The sequence below is a fragment of the Nicotiana sylvestris genome, chromosome 6 (assembly GCF_000393655.2).
Source record: "Nicotiana sylvestris chromosome 6, ASM39365v2, whole genome shotgun sequence".
Classification (NCBI taxonomy): Eukaryota; Viridiplantae; Streptophyta; class Magnoliopsida; order Solanales; family Solanaceae; genus Nicotiana; species Nicotiana sylvestris.
This window is the reverse complement of record NC_091062.1, coordinates 159,897,936-159,904,905: the sequence shown is the minus strand read 5'-3', so window position 1 is coordinate 159,904,905 and position 6,970 is coordinate 159,897,936. Positions and strand designations below refer to the sequence as shown.

General features: G+C 33.7%; 1 long non-coding RNA gene across 1 annotated transcript; it reads left to right on the top strand.

Annotated features, from left to right (window-relative positions):
- The first annotated feature begins 1,489 nt into the window (after positions 1 to 1,489).
- LOC104241967 (uncharacterized) lies at positions 1,490 to 4,880 on the top strand. The gene is made up of 2 exons (XR_011400498.1): positions 1,490 to 1,901; positions 4,265 to 4,880. It is a non-coding gene; the product is annotated as an uncharacterized lncRNA (long non-coding RNA).
- Positions 4,881 to 6,970: the final 2,090 nt, after the last annotated feature.

Sequence of the window (6,970 nt, the reverse complement as noted above, 5' to 3'; positions counted from 1 at the left end):
AAATGATGTCATATGATTTAGATTGGTTTTTGGTAAATATGATACTTTAGTTCTTTGTATTGACAAGGATACCAAGTATTTGATTTATTTTAGAGTGTGGCTATACATCTAATTAAAAAATTTGTACTTATATTTAATATAATTTTACATTAAGCAAAAAAAATATGGTCATTGAAACTCTTTAATAATAGGTTTCTCAAATAGATAAATGGGAATTAACAATGGTAAATTTGGTTCTTAAAAGTAATACAAATAACGAAGGGAGTATTGGTCGCTAAAAGCACTTTCAAGGACTAAATTAATTGTTTTCATTAATGTAACGACTTTTAACGACCGGATAATAATTTAATGAACGGAAAATTCGGTCATCAAAAATGAGGTATAACGACCGGAATTTATGTCGTCGCTAAAGAATCTTTAACGACCGTATTGTAAACCAATTATTAACTTTTAGCATCGGAACTTTTAACGACCGGTGACGACCAAATTTTTCTGGTCGTTATTAACTTATAACGATCGGAATTGCTTTTCCTTTGCTAAAGGCCTATTTCCTTGTATAAACTTCTAGAAATGGCGTTCCTTTCACCAAAGATTCTCTAACGAAATTTCAAGAATGCGCTTGAATACTTTTCATTTAGTCACTATCCCCAATGATTTCATCATACGTGGCTAGTTCTGGAACCTTCAGTTTTCAGCATCACGCGTATTTTTTACCAAAAAAATATTAAAATTTCAAATAAGAAAAGCAAAAAAAAATACATCCTTTGCATTGGCATACTATTAATCTTGTATTGCCACCTTAGCCCTTTCAGTTAAAGCTTCCACCAGTTGTGTTCTTCCTCACTCTTCAGTTGCTAACTTGCTATACAGTATACCCTGACAATTTCTCCAGTCCCCAGTTCTAAATTACCAGCAAAAACGATAGTGTAATAAATTGCAATTATGTGTCATTTGTTTAAACACGTACATTTCTTTCTATTGTTACACATAACTCAATCCAAACTCTTACCCTATATCTTAGAAAACAAATTGCGATTTACTAATTAATGTCACTATCAGGGAATTAACTATGTTTCTTGAGGGGGGCTTTCACGCAGCATAGTCTATATTAAAGAATTAAACGGAAGAAAATTGTAGCTCCTGCATGTTTATTGTACATTATGACACCCAATTAATCCCAAAATCTACAACACTTGATTGAAATTTTATTGGGTGAATCAAAATTATTTGTAAGCCAACATTATATTATGACCAAACAAAAAAGGGAAAAGGACAAAGAAATTCAAAATGTTAAGGAGTATGTGGTAATTTAGCAAAACTTTTGTAGAACAGATGGTGATACCTGCAATTTCCAAGAAGCTTCCCGCGCCATCAACTGAAATGATTTCATTCACAAATGTCAGCCAAATATCGTTATCACAAACTCCCATATCTTACGTATATATCAATCATCATATATATAAAAATGACTGCTGAGTATATGATATGTGATATCGAACATCTTCTAAACCTCAGACCAGAAATGAGAGCTCCGCCAAGGCTTGCCGATGTACATACAAATTCAAAAATTCTTTTGGAAACATCAGATAAAATTGAAACGATACAGACTAGAAAATTAGAATGTTCAGTACAAAAGGGCGTAGGCAGCAGCATAGATGTTCTGGCTGGAAATATGACAATAATTGGCGAGGAGAAGCAAAAGAAGCTAAAGAAGTTGTTGTTGAATGTGCATATACAGAACAGTTTGGGGCCGGTACATGTTGTGATATCGCACGAAAACGCTGTCGGGGACTTGATAAAGGCTGCCATTGAGATTTACGTGAAGGAGAAGCGGCGGCCTTTGTTGCCTAGTCGTGATTCTCGGTGTTACCAGCTTCATTACTCCCAGTTTAGTTTGGAGAGTAAGTTCTTTAATTTGTTTTGCTCCCAACTTGAGGAATATTAATGTTTATGTCATTTTCTTTTGCTCATTGCAATTTAGTCCCTTTAAATCATATTTTTGCATATTATGCCGTATTAAAATCCCTTTATTTAATTTTTTTTTAAATTTGCGACTTCATATTATTTATAAATTTTAAATAAAAAAAAAGAGAGAGAGAAAGAGAAGTGTTTGGTTGTGGGCTTGTGGCATCATATTTTCCATGTTGTTCTTCATATATATATATATATATATATATATATGTAGACAATTTTCAAAACTGTGAAAATTGCGCAGCAACGAGTTTTGAATACTCCTTTTGTCATAACTGGTTTGACACATTTTATTTTGCTCGTCAACTTGATAAAAATTTATAATTTTTTGAATATTCAATTGGCAAAAGATTATATTTGAAATATCAATCAAAGTTAATTTTGTTTGACTATTGGAAACAATATAAGTGATAAACATTTTGGAACAGACCGAGGCGTATATTTGTCCTTTTCTTAAGTAATAATTTTAAGGCATTTTTGTTTTTTCTGTCTCGTCCATCTGAGTTCACTTTCCTTTTATAATTTTCTTATGTTGGAAAAAGTTTTATATTTTTGCTTAATGATTTGGGTAGTTGGGAATTTTCAATTCATAAAGCACTATCTTTTAGTAGTAATTAGCCATCTATAGATACCATTTGCTATATTACGGATTATAGATACCTTTTTATGTGGTTATAAGATGTATTTGATGTATTTAAACTATTGTATTCATGAATACAAAAATAAGCGTGAATCAGAGAAGTCCAGCTAATCAGTTGTATTCGAGCATATTAGACTGTATTCATGGAGTGAAACATGAGATTACAGCTGGACAGATTATTGTATTCGACTGTATTCACGGCGTGAAATAGGGGATTACACTGTTTTTAAAACGGAAAGTGAATCAATTAACATAATAGACTCCTATTATAACTCAACAAACTCAATTATAACACACAAATTTTGTATTTTTAGTTATAAAAAAAATTCTCAACCGAAAATACCTCAAAAACATAGCAATCTTCAGAGAAATTATATAATACATCTGAATACATAAATTATATTAATTAAAAAAACTTATGAATACATTCATGGCATATAGCGAGACAGTGAATACAATGAAATACATAGAATACAGCGGGATACATTGAAATACAATGAGAGAAAAAGACGGTGAATATAATGAAATACATGGAATACAGCGAGACACATTGAATTACAATGAAAAAAAAGACAATGAATACAATGAAATACATTGAAATATATTAACAGAAAATCAAGTTGCTCAGTCCCAAACTCCATCGTCTTTGTTCAAGAACAAACCAATCGAATTATATGTCGGCGACTGCTGTCTTTGCAATCATTGGGTTGCCAATGCCATTTAGTATAAAAATTATCAGGTCTACCATTCTCAGAACAACGAAAGCCTTCATTCAAGAACTTACAATCCTTTGATTTATACAGTGGATAACTTTCATCCCAAACCCAATTCCCATAAAAAAATCCCAACTTTCTGCTCCCTTTTCCAAAAAATCCAACTTTTCAGTCTTGTTATATGGAACAGACGATCCATTGAGCCCAATCCACGTAGCAAATAAGGATGTACAAACGAGGCCCTTTGTTTACTTTTCTGTAATCCAACAAAAACAGACACAAGAATAAGCAACAGTGAAGAAAAAGCAGCCAAGTACACCCGGTGATGGCTCAAAAAGCTTCAAGCTTGAATTTCTTGAAAATTTTAAATTGGGTCATTGTGTTGAAGAATCTAGGAGATGGGCTTTGCACAAATCTAGTGGAAGGAGGAGATTGGAAATTTTAATGGGATGGAGGAAGAGAATGAGATGTATCAAAGTCAAAAGAGAAAGAAAATAGTGTAACTGATCAGCGTATTTAGTGGCTTAGGGCTAGGAGGTAACCAAAATTAAATATTTTGCTATAAACCTTAAAATGTATCTATAGAATATAATTTTTTTAAATGATATTTATTTAAAATAAATAAGGTGTTAACCTTCGCTATAGGAGGTAAAAATTCCTAAATTCAACTTATGAAGTAAACTAGGAGCCCACTATAATACCGGTCATTAATATGCATAATTTCCCATCAAGAATTAAGCATAATGATGCCCGATAATTAATTAATTTAGTAAATAGGATAGTGTACTAATGTTGTTCTCAAAACTGAAATATACTGAGTACGCTGCAATGTCTCGTGTTCAGTAAATTCTTCCAATTAAATTGAAAGATGGAATTAACTTTTTTATAAAATTAATATTCTATTTGACTAACTATTTTCATGGTGGGAATATATATACAGGCTTGAAACCAGAGGAGAAGTTGCTGAATTTGGAATCTCGAAATTTCTTTCTATGTCCAAAACCAAATTGTAGTATTAATTCATCTTGCAAGGTCAAAGCAAAGGCCGCGGCGAAACTTCCACTTCTATTGGCAAAGTTCATGGATCTCTTAGTATAAATTGTGATTACTCTAGTAGTTTTTTTGTCAAAATGCCACCTGATCCCTTTGTTTTAAGCATTTTGAGCAAACCATGGTCACAACAAATAATGTTCTTCACTCGATAAAAGATTCACACCCGAATTCTATAGTTTTTGATTCACTATTTCTACCCCTAAAGGGATAGGTACTTTCCTTTTGAGCCGGTTGTGGGCGAAGTTCACGCGAATTTGATATTTGATCGTATTTTTCTCCTCTTTTTATTATAATTGTTTCTGCTTTTAATTTTGCATGTGTAATTAACAAGTTTTATAAAGTAGCACGAAATTGCTACAGATGCACAATGGGTTTAATTGGTTACTTCATTAGTTTAATTTGGTGCAAAATGCATTCACGCTGGAGATGTACACACTTTACATTTAAATTTAAGCTCAACTTTGTTCGTCAATAAAACATCATCTTGGATAAGTTTTGTTTGAGATTTTGCTTCAAAAGCTTACACTTCTTAAGTGAATGCTCTTTATCCTCTCTGAATAAATTTTTGGAATTTTCGTCTAACTCCAAATCTCCAAATCCATATTTACTTTGACTTCTTAATTGCGAACAATGAAAACTAAAATAACAAAAAGTACTTTAAAAGATGAAAATGAACTAAAACCATTCGTTCTACTTTTGGAGTTAGTAGCTTAATTTGTGGAGCAAATTAAGAGCGAATATATCAAATAATGATATATTAGGGACATAAACAGTTACGGTCACTTACCAAATGGCCATTTGGTATTCAGATCACTCAATTACTTTTTTTTTTTGGTGCTAATGAAAGAACCATAGCAGGTCTTCCTTTAGTTCATTAAAGATAAAAGGTGGTAGGTATACAAACATCAAAGCATTATTTCCCATGGCTGGACCTTTGCTTTTCCATAGCAGGTCAGCTTATCTGCTGCAGTATTTGCTTCCCTAAAAAGGTGGCACACCTGTGGGCTGCCGAGCTTCTCCATTAGTTGCATGCGAGTAAGTTTTTACAATAATTAAGTGGAACTAAGCTCTTACTGAGTGCCAGCTTTAGACCATTATAAAAGGCCAGAATTTCCATATGAATGGAAAATGCATAGTTGTAAATTCAAAGCCAATGATCCAATCTCCATTGTGGTTTTGTGTAAGTCCACCACCCCCGCATGCCTTACTTTTGTCATCATAAGCACTGTCTGTATTTAGTTTGAAGAACCCCTTTGGTGGTGGTTGCCACCGTATTATTTTCTTTGGACATGTATTTGGAGTATGGTGATTGTGAACTAGGTGGAGGTACTCTAAAATTTAAAAAGTTATGTCTGGAGGTCTTACGTGAGCATTAGAGTTTCGAAAGATATTTTGGTTGCTCGATTCCTGCAGCAAGTAATTACCCAAGGATAGCAGTTCCTCCTCCTGAACTGTGTGATTGTAAACTAAGCACTGGTAAGCTTAAAGTATCTCCGTTTCGTTCATGGTGTATGGCTGGACGTCTGGAGTTAGAGGTGGAATTATGTGGGTTAAGTTTTGGCCGTTCCAGTTGTTCATGGGTGGTAGTATTGAGGATTTCATTAGTTGATTTCCCTGTAATGGGTAGTGTGGGGTCCCTGAATAAAAGAAACAAAAAGAATATAGAAAGAATAAATATTATTGGTTAAACAAAAGGCAAGGTAGGCGGATCTATCAAATTGGTTTTGTAACAGATTTGGTTGTAGATTTGCAAATTGCAATATGCAACTTGCATATGAAATCCAATCTCCTGATTGGTTCTATGGGCGGTCATTCACTCCTATAAATAGGAGCTTTGTTCGTTCATTCAATCATACAAAAATTCAGAGAAGCCAGAGAGAGCTAGAGAGAGTAATCCACATATTGTGAGAAAAATATTGAGTGGGAGTAATATTATACTGAGCTATTTAAAATAAAGAGTGTTATTTATTTTGAAGTTGTAGCAGTCTCTTGACACTACCAAGTTCTAATATTTTAGTGGTATTATATTGCTCCGCTCGGGTATTGTATTCTACCCTGTTAAAAGATTTGGTATCGTTGTTACTCTCTTGTGTTATTGTTATTTAACGTGGATATTGTTTCTGAGCGGGATTATTATATTTTCCCAACAACGTGTATCAGAGCCGTGGCGAGTAATGGTCCGTTGTCTTTTCAGTATCCCCGTCTCACAAAAGATAATTATGAGAAATGGTGTCTACGTATGAAAGCCATTCTCGGCTCCCAGGATATGTGGGAAATCATAGATAGAGGGTATGTAAAACCGGACAATGAGGAAGCTCTGCCTCAAAATTAAAAAGATGTCTTGGCAAAGACAAGGAAGGAGTATCAGCAAGCTCTCACGCTCATCCACCAATGTCTGGATGATGCCATGTTTGAAAAGGTGGCAGATGCTACCACCTCAAAGGAAACTTGGGAGATTTTACAAAATTCTCTTCAAGGAGTTGACAAGGTGAGGAAGGTAAAACTTCAAACGCTAAGGGCTGATTTTGAAGTTGTAAAAATGAAAAAAATCCGAATGCATTTCGTATTATCGTTCAAAAGTGAAGGCTGTTGT